Below are 13,036 nucleotides of genomic sequence, written 5' to 3' on the forward strand. Positions count from 1 at the left end.
CTAGTAAGAAGATTGAATCTGTAGTCAAAAATCTCCCAACAGGGCACCAGGCTGGCTTAGTTGGTAGAGTGTGCAACTCTTGATCTTGGGGTTGTGAGTTCAAGCCCCACATTCGGTGTAGAGATTGCTTGAAAATAAAATCTTAAAAAAAAAAATCTCCCAATAAAGAAAAGCCCTGAACCTGGTGACTTCACTGATGAACTTTACCAAACATTTAAAGAAGAATTAATACCAGTCCTTCTCAATTTTTTTTTTTAATTTAAGAGGAGGGAAGACGACTTGTTGTTTTTTTTTTTTAAGATTTTATTTTTTTAAGATTTATTTTGGGTGTAATCTCTACACCCAACATAGGGCTGGAACTCACAACTCCAAGATCCAGAGTCACATGCTCTACTGACTGAGCCAACCAGGTGCCCTAATGAGGAAACACTTCTTAACTCATTCTATGAGGCCAATATTACCCAGACACCAAAGCCAAAGACATTACAAGAAAAGATAACTACAGACCAATATCCCTTATGAACATTGATGCAAAAAAAAAAAAAAAATTCTCAACAAAATGCTAGCAAATAAAATTCAGCATATTAAAAGGATTATAAGGGCACCTGGGTGGCTCAGTTGGCTGAACATCCAACTCTTGATTTAGGCTCAGGTCATGATCTCACAGTTTATGAGGTCAAACCCCATGTAAGGGTCTGCACTGACAGCAGAGAGCCTGATTGGGATTCTCTCTCTCCTTCCCTCTGTCTTTCTCTTTCTCTCTCTCTCTCAAAATAAATGAATAAATAAACTTTAACAAAAAGGATTATACACCATGATATAATCTTACCATACACCATAATCTTCTAGGTGATACACCATAAGGTGTACACACCTTAATCTTCTTAATCTTCAGAAACACTATACACCAATCTTAATCTTCAGATACACCATAATCTTCTAGGTGAGATTTATTCCTAGAATGCAAAGTTGATTCAACATATGAAAATCAATCAATGTAATATGCCACACATCAACAGAATGAAGAGGGAAAAAAGACACATGATCATCTCAATTAATGCAGAAGAAACATTTGACAAAAATCAACACACTTTCATGATAAAAATACCTCCCCCAAAAAAAGAATAGAAAGGAACTACCTCAACGTAATAAAGTCCATATATGAAAAGCCCACAAAAATACCATACTCAATGGTGACTCAAAGCTTGTCCTCTACAACAAGAAATTACCTAAAGAATGCCCACTTTCACCACTTATATTTCACACAGTACTGGAAGTTTTAGCCAGAGCAATTAGGCAAGAAAAAGAAATAAACAGTATCCAAATTGGAAAAAAGAAGTAAAATCATCTTTGTTTGCAGATGACATGATCTTATATGTAGACAACCCTAAAAATTACATACACACAAAGTTGTTAAAACTAATGAATTCAGTAAAGTAGCAGGATACAAAGTCAACACACAAAAACCACTTGCATTTCTATGCACAAATGATGACCAATCTAAAAAACCAAGTTACAAAACCTATTTAATTTACAATAGCTTCAAAAAGAATAAAATACTAAGGAATTAACTTAACCAAGGAGGTAAAAGACTTGTACAATAAAAACTACAAAACATCGCTGAAAGAAATTAAAGACGTAAATAAATGAAAACACATTCCATGTTTGTGGATTGGATGACTTAATATTGTTAAAATATCAATATTACACAAGGTGATCTATAGATTCAATGGAATCCCTATCAAAATCCCAATGATACTTTTTGCAGAAATAGGAAAACCCACACTAAAATATATGTGAAATCTCAAGAGACCCAAATAGCAAAAACAATCTTGAAAAAGAACAAACTGGAGAACTCACACTTGCTGATTTCAAAACTTACTACAAAGCTAAAGTAATCAAAACAGTGTGGTATTGGCATAAAGACAAAACATAGACCAATGGAACAGAATAGACAGCTCAGAAATAAACCTTTGTACATACGTTTTTTTTTTTTTTTCAAATGATTTTGACAAGGGTGCCAAGACCATTCAATGGGGAGAGAACAGTCTTTTCTACAAATGGTGCAGGTAAAACTGGATGTCCACACGCAAAAGAACAAAGTTAGACCCTCATCTGTTAACTTAAAATGGATCAAGGACCTACATGTAAGACCTAAAACAATAAAAATCTTCAAAGAAAACACAGGAAGAAAGCTTCACAACACTGGTTTGGCAATGATTTCTTAGATATGACATCAAAGGCATAGGTAATAAAAGAAAAATACACTGAAAGTCATATGGTCACAAAAAGACAAATACTGTATAATTCCACTTACATGAGGTACTTAGAATAGACAACATTATAAAGACAAAAAGTAGAATGGTGGTTGCCAAGGGTTGGGAGTAAGGGAGAATGGAGAGCTTTTGTTTAATGGATATAGTTACAGTTTTAAAAGATGAAGAAAGTTATAAAGATGATAATAGATGGTAATAGTTGCACAACAATGTAAATGTATTTAATACCACTGAACTGTATACTTAATGGTTAAGATGGTGAATTTTGTTATATGTACTTTACCACAATAAAAACGTGCTCCCAAAAGTGAAGATCGTTGCCTTTGTTTTACTATATTATAAATAATCAAACAAAATCTATAGGCTGCAATTAAAGAAAAGCAATAAGTAAGATTTTCAAATTTATTTAGATTCAAAATAGAATAATAAAAATTGTAATTCAAACTTAAAAAGCATCAGAAAATTAGATTTTGACATTGATTACTTTAATAAACTAATATTTGTTTAAAATTCTAGTAACTATGCATAGCCTATTTTTCTATGCTCTCAAATATAAAACATATAAACTTGCAACATCTTACTTCTTGCAACTGTCCCTAGCCAGCCTGTCCCATTTCTATGGCATGAAATGTAATGGGGTCTTCTCAGCCCCAGAATCCTCCACATTGCCCATCCTAAAGCTCCCATTGCTAACTCTGAGCTCTAGTAAAGGAGAAATTTGTCCCACAGGCCTTCCTTATACCTCTTCCTGAAGGATTTCTCCACCCTTTCCCTTCCATTATTAGCTCTGTGACACTTCAGGAATCCTGAGCTCTCACATTGCCCCAACCCCTAGAAGGAAAAGAGTTTGATGATCAACTCCTACTTCCAGAAGTATTTACTAACACCTTCTGTGTCAAGCCCTCAGCAGGGTGTGTCCCCATGTTACCACACTTGACCGCTCACATCTACCCTGTGAGGCAAGCTTCAGCATCCTCATGTTACAGTGGAAACAGACTCACAACTTGAGTCACTGGCCCAGCTAACAAGTGATCGAGAAGAGAAATGGCCTTGGACATAGCCTAGGCAGCACAGATCTACCTTGACTGGTCCTCCACTTCTCAAATTTTTACCATCTGGTTGATCCTTATACCCCCTCCCTAGATTCCTCTGACCCATCCCCTCCCAACCTCCAGGACTCTGCCTGTGCCTATCACCCTCAACATTCCTCTATGGACAAGATGCTCACCAAAGGAGGAAAGATTCTGGCCCAATTTGCAGGTGAGAGAGAAGGTTGTCACAGCCCTTGCTCTTCAGGAATAACTTCAGCGGTGCCCTTAAAACCATGAAGGTGAAGAGGGTCAGGAGAAGCAGCTGTAAGAGAAGGGGAAGCCCTGGCCACCAACCCACTCTCTTCCTCTCCCAGTTGAGGAAGGCTTCAGAAGCAGAGGGAGTGTGGGGAAGATGAGTCAGATATATTTCCCTTTTGCATCACAGAATCAAACTCTCCATCTGTGACTTCAGATAAGTTCCAAGTAAGCCCAAGCAATGGCCCACAGGGTGTGATAGCAACACGCCTACGGCACAAGGCGTCCCTTTCCAACTCTGTGGGGAAAACCACTGCCTCTCTCAAAAGCCAACATGCTTCACGAGCAATGAACAATTAGAAAATGAAACTAAGACAAAAATTTCATTTACAAAAGCACGAAAAAGAATAAAATACTTAGGAATAAACTTAATGGAGAAAGTGTAAGGCTTGTACACTGAAAACTACGAAATGTTGAGAGACAGTAAAAGAGACCTAAATAAAAGAAAAGATACCTTGTGTTCATGGATTAGAAGACTTACTAGTATTAGGATAACAATACTCCCCCAAATTAATGTACAGATCCAATCCAACCCCTATAAAAATTTCAACTGCCTTGTTTTGCAGAAATAGGCACAAGCTAATCCTAAAATTCGTATGGAAATGCAAGAAACACCAAATTGCCAAAATTATCTTGAAAAAGAAGAAGTCAGAGGACTCACACTTTCTGATTTCAAAAATTACTACAAAGCTACAGTAATTAAAACAGTGTGGTACTGACATAAAGACAGACATATAGATCAATGGAATCAATTCAAGAGTCCAGAAGTCAACCCATGTATCTATAGCCAATTGATTTTAACAAAGATGCCAAGACTATTCAATGTGAACAGAAATGCCTTTTCAACAAATAGTGCTGGGACAATGTATATCCACAGGCAAAAGAATGAAGTCGAACCCCTACCTCAAAGTGTATACAAAAAAATAACTCAAAATCAATCAAAAAAATAAATGTAAGAGCTAAAACCATAAAAATGTTAGAAAGAAACAGATATACATCTGCTTGACCTTGGATTAGACAACAATTTCATATGACACCAAAATCAAAAGAAAAAAATGCTAACAAAAGAAATTGGACTTTATCAAAGTTAAAAACTTTTATGTATCAAGGATACTCCCAAGAAAGTGAAAAAATAATCCATCAAATGGAGAAAATATTTGCAAATCATATATCCAATAAGGGTCTAGTATCCAGAGTATATAAAGAATCTCTTACAACTCAACAAATAATCCAATTTAAACATGAACAAAGGAATAGACATTTCTCAAAGAAGATATATAAATGGTCCGTAAGCACATAAAAAAATGCTAAGTACCATTAGTCTTAGGGATATGCATATCAAAACTATAATGAGATACCCCTTCGTTCTAACTGGGGTAGGTCTAATTTTTTAATGGAAATTAACATGTGTTGGTAAGCATGTAGAGAAACTAAAATCTTCATGTACCATCGATAAGAATGCAGAATGGTTCAGTTGCTATAGAAAACAGTTAGTTTGTCAGTTCCTTAAGAAGTTAAACATAGAGTTACTATATGACCCAGCAATTCCAATCATAGGTTATACCCAACATATGTTCACACAAAACTTGTACATGTTGTACTTGTATCAACATGAATGTTGATAGCAGCATTACTCATAATAGTCAAAAAAGTGGAAACAACCCAAATGTCCATCAACTGATAAATGGATAGACAAAATGTGGTATATCCATCAATGGAATATTATTCAGCGATAAAAAGGAATGAGTACTGATGTTACATGCTACAACATAGATAAAATTTGAAGATATGATGCTAAAGTGAAAGAAGCCACATAAAAATGACCCCATATTATATGACTCCATTTACATGAAATGGTGAGAATAGGCAAATCTACAGACACAGAAAATGGTTTGGGGGGGTGGAGGAGGGCAGAAAGGGGAGGGAACAAGTGGGACTAACTGTCAATGAGTATGGGGTTTCTTTTAGGAGAGATGGGAATGTTCTCGAATTAGATAGTGGTGCTATTTGCCCAACTTTGTGAAAATCCTAAACACAACTGAATTGCACATATAAAATGGTTGAACTTTTTTTTTTTTTTTTTTTTTTTTGAGACAGAGGAGAGATAGACTCTTAAGCAGGCTTCACACCCAGCACGGAGCCTAACACCAGGCTCAACCCCACAACTGTGAGATCATGACCTGAAACAAAAATCAAGAGTTGGACACTTAACCGACTGAGTCATCTAGGCGCCCCCATTATAAAATGATTAAAATGTTTAATTTTATCTCAACTTAAAAAGAGTCAACATGCACCAAGGAGTCCTTCAGTCTGGGCTCGAGGTCAGTATAGATCTTAGGAAGGCATCTGGTGCTGAAACAGAGGAGTCTAAATAAAGGTCAGCCAAGTCCCAACATCCAGCTCCCAAATGAGCTAAGAAATACCACCTTTGAGCAGATCTGAAGTGTCCTGAGGCTTGTTAAGATGGGGGGACAAGAATGACTTCCCCTGCCACCAGGTGGCTTCTCTCAGCTCCTAGGGAGATGGCGAACATCTGAAGAGATCCACGGGATTGGCAGAGGCCCTGAAGGTTGGGTCACAAAGCAGAGGATTTTGTAGAGAAGAGCCAAGAGTGGACTTTAGAACATTGGTGGCGTCACAAGGATGAAGACATCACAAAAGAGGAGATACAAGCGGCCAATAATTGTGGAAGACATTTGACCTCACTGGCAATCAAAAGAACATACACGGAGACAACAATGAGACAGCATTTTCCCCCAATTAGATTGTCAGAAATGGTTTGCTAATATGAAATTTGGCAGGATGTAAGGAAATATGTGTTCTCATTCCACTGCTGGTGGGTGTGTGAGTTGGTAGAGCCACTTTGGAGGGCAACTTGCCAGTATCTATTAAAGTGAAAAATATTCATACCCTATGACTCAGCGATTCCAATGCCCAGTATTTATTCTTAAGACACACTCCCACATGCACGGGGAGGTATGAAATGTTTATATGACACCATTTGTTATAATGAAATGTTTTGGGCAGGGGAGTGTTCATGAGCAGGAGAATGGCTAAAAACCCTATGTACATCCATTGTCTATTTAACAAAATGAGTAGCTCTATATCATAAAATGATCTCCAAGCTATGTTATTGGATTTAAAAAGCAAATTCTAGAATGATATATATCACTTATGAGAAAACAAAACCCAAAACACCAGTGTGTGGAAGCCCTTGGAGATTTCTGAGGGGCAGGCTGAGATGCTAGGCCAAGTAAGAATCCTTTACCCAGGCGCCTGCGTGGCTCAATCGGTTAAGTGCCCAATTCTTGATTTCAGCTCAGGTCTTGATCTCACAGTCATGAGATTGAGCCCCTCATTGGGCTCCGCTCAGTGCGTAGCATAAATAAATAAGTAAATAAACATTAAAAAAAAAAAGAATCTTTTCTTCATCTGGACAAAGATGAGCTTTAAAAGCAACACATGAAGAGCATAAAATCGCCAGGCTTGGGACTGTTTCACTTCCAAGAGATAATTTTTTTGTTGTTTGTTTTGTTTTTTGTTTGGGGGATTTTTTTTTAGCCTCTTTTTTTAAGTTTTACATATTAAGTAATCTCTACACCCAGTGTGGAGCTCGAACTCACAGCCCCAAGATCGAGTCACGCACACTCTTCCAACTGAGCCAGCCAGGCGTCCCCCATGAGATAATTTTCTAATAAGTGGCAAAAACCAATGGATGATTTGTTCCTCAGGCTTTATATCTTATTCTGTATTAGGAGAATTACTGCTGGTTTGTGTAATATTTACTTTAGAGAAAAGAGGTAAACTGCCATGCCCCAAATAAGAAAGGAAAAGTTAAAATCAGGTGTCCTCACCGTCAATTATCTCAGGTATGAAAGAGGGGCGTAAGACCTTGCCAGGGAGAAGTAATGACCACCTGCTACATGTGAGGCTTTTCACCCACCTCCTGGGAGACAAGGGATCTTCCCTGCTCTGACAAATTCAAGGAGAGGGTCCTCAGTAGGAGAGGGACTGGGATCAGAGTAAGAAATCTTTGATTATCACTTAATAATATTTAAACAGAAAATAAAGGGTACTAGGGGCACCTGGGTGGCTCAGTCGGTTGAGCGTCCAACTTTGGCTTGGGTCATGATCTCATAGTTCGTGAGTTGGAGCCCCACATTGGGATCCATGATGACAGTTCAGAGCCTGGAACCTGCTTCGGATTCTGTGTCTCCTCTCTCTCTGCCCCTCCCCTGCTTGCTCTCTCTCTCTCTCTCTCTCAAAAGTAAATACACATTAAAATAAATTTTAAGAAAAGAGACTAAAAAAATAGAAAAGAAAAGAAAAAACAAAAGACTTTGCTAGAAAGATCCACCTGATTTTTTGCTGACAGATGTCTGTCTGCAGAGGTTGTGCTCTTCCATTCTCTGCTGTATAAAAAGAGCCACCTGGGTGGCTCAGTCCGTTAAGCGTCTCACTTCGACTCTGGCCATGATCTTATGGTTTCATGAGTTTGAGCTCCACATCTGGCTTGCTGCTATCAGCACAGAGCAGGATTCGGCTCCTCTGTCCCCTTCTCTCTCTGACCGTCCCCTGCTCGTGTGCACACTATCTCAAAAATAAATGAGCATTTAAACGTTAAAAAAAATTTTTTTAAGGGGGGGCATGTGGGTCACTCAGTTAAGTGACCAACTTGGGCTTAGGTCATGATCTCGCAGTTCCCGGGGTTCCAGCCCCACGTCAGGCTCTGTGCTGACAGCTCTGAGCCTGGAGCCTACTTTGGATTCTGTGTCTCCTTCTCTCTCTGCCCTCCCCCGCTAGTGCTCTCTCTCTGCCTCTCAAAAATTAAACAAACGTTTAAAAAAATTTTAATAAAAAAATAATAAATAACATTTAAAAATAAAAATTAAAAAAGAACCTGTTTATTACCATACAGAGTAACAAGAGAAAGGGATCTTCCCTCATTTTTGGTCATGAACATTCCTAAAATAATAAAACATATACACATATAATTTATTTGTTTGTTTAGAAAAAGTTCTGGAAGAATAGTTGCTAATTTGAAACAGTGATACCTCTGAGGAGGCAGAGAGAGAACGAAGGCTGGAGGAGAAAACTGATCAAAGGGATTTTGAGGCTTATCTAGAATTGTTTCATTTGTTTTTTCCATTTTCACTTCTAATATTTTAAATACAAAAGGAGATAAAGTTGCGGAAAACAAATATAATGTTATTTTTACTTATTTACAACATAAAAGATCTTTTTGCTCCCACTAAAATAGTAATATATAACAAAATTTTATACAACATAAGTATATTCAGAAATATTTAGTAAGAACACTGTGTTTTAGTGTGTCTGTCTCATTTTTACAAACTCTTGCTTCAATACTTTATATATAGTGATTGGTAGATCTGAATCTAAGTTCAAATATTTGGTTGTTTTGAGGTATTTTTAATATTTTTTGGGGGGGAGAACACAAGCAGGGGAGGGGAAGAGAGAGGGGGACAGAGGATCTGAAGCAGGCTCTGCGCTGACAGGCTGATGGCAGTGAGCCCGATGTGGGGCTCAAACCCACAAACCTGAGATCATGACCTGAGCTGAAGACAGATGCTCAACTGACTGAGCCTCCCAGGTTGGCCCCAAATATTTGGTTTTAATGATTGAGTTAGACGAAGGTCAAACTGCTTCAGGTGTGTTTTCTTTGAATCATGAGTCCATTTTCCACAAGGCTTTTTCTGTTGGAACACTTGGTGGACTAGGTTGAGGGCATGTCCCCTTAAAGTAGCTTTGCAGTTTATTTTATCAGACATTTTATTTATACATTTATATAAATACCTTTATATAATTTATATTCTTAACTCTTTTCATTGTGAACTATATCCAATATACAAGATACTATCCAGTTTTTTTTTTAATTTTTTTTCAACGTTTATTTATTTTTGGGACAGAGAGAGACAGAGCCTGAACGGGGGAGGGGCAGAGAGAGAGGGAGACACAGAATCGGAAACAGGCTCCAGGCTCTGAGCCATCAGCCCAGAGCCCGACGCGGGGCTCGAACTCCCGGACCACGAGATCGTGACCTGGCTGAAGTCGGACGCTTAACCGACTGTGCCACCCAGGCGCCCCGATACTATCCAGTTTTAACAATATTGAAAACCTATGCTAAGATTGTAATATTAGCAGAACCTCAGAAGCTTCCTGATCATACCCTTCCTTCCCCAACAGGCGGGACCAGCTCTGGGCTGTGTCCATCACTCCCTTAACTTCTCTTTCCAGTTCTACCATCTATGTGTGTATCCCTGAACAGCAAACTGTTTAGTTTTGCCTGTTTGTGTACTTTATATATATGGAATGTTACTCATGTACTTTTCTGTGGCCTGCCTTCTTCCCTCAATATTGCTCAATAGTATGGTGTTATTTGCTTGCTTATATATTTTTTATTGTGGTAAAATTGCATAACACAAATTTTATGATTTTAGCTGGGTTTTAGGCACACAATTCAGTGGCATTAAGTACATTCACATGGTTGTGTGATATTGTGTCTTTGAGACTCATCCGCATTAGTGATATTTTCATTTCTCCTAAGTGTTCCACTCGGTGAATATTCCACTGGGTGAACATACTACACTTTATTGTTCAATCTACCATTTATGGACCTATGGGTTCTCTTTTTCTTTTTCTTTTTGTTTGCTGTTACAGATAGTAGTGTTTGAACCTTCTTGCACCTGTGTCCTGGGGCACATGTGTGAGAATTGTTAGTGCATATAACTACTGGTAGAATGAATGGGTTTTACTTGCTTAATTTTCTAGAAAGAGACATAGGAAGGTATTCCTTGTGTAATGAAATTTCCATTTAGAAAAAGAAAAGCAAAGAGAAGTTGGGATGGCTTCATAAAGCGGAAGAGCAGGGAACAATCTCTGTGAGATAGGAAGCAGAAAGGAACAGGAAGAGCAACCAAGACATGTCTGCAGGCTGAGTCCAGAAGGTATTGTCAAGCATTCATTCAATCCAGCACATGCACCGTGCACCAAATATGTGTCTGTCTCTGTAAGTGCTAGAGTTAGCAGTGGACTGGAACTCAAGAGACCTAGGCTTTCTCTCAACTTTGCCACAAAGAGCAAATTATTTCACCTCGTTGGCCAGTGGTTCTGACATCCGTAAGATGAGTAGATACACCGGGAGGATCAAAAACCTTCCATCCAGCTCTGCTGGTTTGGGATCCCAAGCTGGTTGAAGTAGGAAGATAAAGGCTTGCCAGGAGTAGTTCTAATCTAGGGTCCAGACAGGAAATAACTCTGGATTCAAAAACAAAAAGGACCAAAGACAATTACTGGGCCCGGCTCTAGTGAGCCAGCAGAAATGATGTGATGGTAAATGTTTAGCAGCTGACTCTCTGGGACAGAGAGTCCTTGGCTTGTAGTGGCATTTACTCATTTACACAGTTGTAAATACTCCCACAAGGGCCAAATTGGAAAAGACACACTCCCACATAAACTAGAAACCTTTAAGAAAAATCTAGAAAGACCCACTCTACAACACAGAGCCTCCACAAGGAAGCTTGCCTGCCTCTGTCTGTCTTCCTTTTGGGTGGAGAAAAAATTAACTTGAAAAGTTGCAACTATAAGCCTGTGATCACCTAGGTCGAGGGTTCAAATTTATGCGATCATGATTGAGAAACCCCCTCTGCCTCTGAGAAAATAACATATAAATTGGTCTCAGGTGAGTACTATTCCCTAGAATGTCTGATAAAATCACCTGCAAAGCCACCTTGAAGGGACATGCCCTCAACCTGGGCCACCAAGTAACCCAACAGAAAAAGTGTTGCTGAAGATAGGCCCGTGATTCAAAATTAGAAAGCACACCCAACCGGGGCACCTGGGTGGCTCAGTCGGTTGAGCATCTGACTTCAGCTCAGGTCAAGATCTCACAGTTCATGAGTTCAAGCCCCGAATCAGGCTCTCTGCTGTCAGCACAAGAGCCCACTTTGGATCCTCTGTCTCCCTCTCTCTCTGCCCCTTCCCCACTTATGCTCTCTCTCTCTCAAAACAAAATAAACATTAAAAGAAAACACACCCAACCTAGAGCGCCTTTTTCATCTAAATCAGTCATTAAAACCAAATATTTGAACTTAGACCCAGATCCACTGGTCGCTATATATAAAGTGTTGAAGCAATATTTTGTGAAAATAATAAAGCATATTAAATCACATTGCTTTTACTAAATATATTATTACTAGTATATTGTTATACTGTATAAAATGTCATTATATGTTAATGAAAGCAAAAGGATCCTTCATGTTGTAAATAGGTAAATATATTATCTTTAAATATTGTTATCCCCAACTTTACCTCATCATTTTTGTATTTTTATATGTGACTTATGCCATTTTGTCCCATCTTTTTTAATGTCCATATACTTACATAGAATTTGTATTTGAATAATGATCTTAATTTGCTTAAAAATATTGCATACATTTGGGGATACATGATCAAAATCATTTGATCAATGAAGTACAAAATCAAAAAAGTTTGGAGACCACTGAATTAGAAATATACTTTTTTTTTCCTAGTGCATATGGGGACATTTATAGCTACATCCTAGACCACAGACTAAATCCCAAACCAGAGGATCTATATGTATTAGTTTTCTATGGCTGCCCTAACAAATTACCACAAACTGGATTAGCTGAAAAGAATCCAAATTTACTATCAGAGCTCTGTAGGTCAGAAGTTGGAAATGAATCAAAGTGTCAACAGGCTGCATCGCTCCCCGATTCTCCCTGGGGGGCTCCAGAGGGAATTAGTTTCCTTGGTCTTTCTAGTTTCTGGAGGCCTTCCACATTCCATAGCCCATGACCCTCTTCTTCCATCTTCAAACTCAGCAATAACAGGCTGACTCCTTCTCCTGCTGCCACCCCTCTGATTCTCTCTTCTGCCTCCCTCTTCCACTTATAAGGACCCTTGCTGTTGTAATGGGTCCACCTGGATAGTGCAGGATAATCTTCCCATCTCAGGGACAACTGATCAGCCATCTTGATTCTGTCTGCAACTCTGATTCCCCTTTGCCATACAACATACTCAGTTCCAATGATGTACACATCCTTGGAGGTCCAATATTCTGCCTACCATATTACACATACAGCTGACATTCTCTGACCACAATGAAATAAAACCAACATTGATAAAAAGGAAACATTTTAAACCTCATTGATCTGGAAATTTTTTAATTTTTTTAAATGTTTGTTTATTTTTGAGACACAGAGAGAGAGAGACAGAGCAAAAGAGAGCAGGGGAGAGACAGAGAGAGGGAAGATAGAGGATCTGAAGCAGGCTCCGAGCTGTGAGCATAGAGCCCAAAGCCCGGCTCAAACTTATGACCATGAGACCATGACCTGAGCTTAAATCAAGAGTGGTCAGAAGCTTACCCACTGAGCC

The 13,036-nt window shown here is 38.6% G+C and overlaps 1 long non-coding RNA gene across 1 annotated transcript; it reads right to left on the reverse strand.

The window, feature by feature from the left end:
* Window positions 1–341: 341 nt before the first annotated feature.
* On the reverse strand, window positions 342–6,270 carry LOC106965484 (uncharacterized). The gene is made up of 3 exons (XR_003425435.2): window positions 6,049–6,270; window positions 3,505–3,591; window positions 342–956 (listed from the first exon to the last, which is right to left on the reverse strand). It is a non-coding gene; the product is annotated as an uncharacterized LOC106965484 (long non-coding RNA).
* Between the last annotated feature and the right edge of the window lie 6,766 nt (window positions 6,271–13,036).

This window comes from Acinonyx jubatus, chromosome B4 (assembly GCF_027475565.1).
Source record: "Acinonyx jubatus isolate Ajub_Pintada_27869175 chromosome B4, VMU_Ajub_asm_v1.0, whole genome shotgun sequence".
In the NCBI taxonomy this organism is placed as follows: domain Eukaryota; kingdom Metazoa; phylum Chordata; class Mammalia; order Carnivora; family Felidae; genus Acinonyx; species Acinonyx jubatus.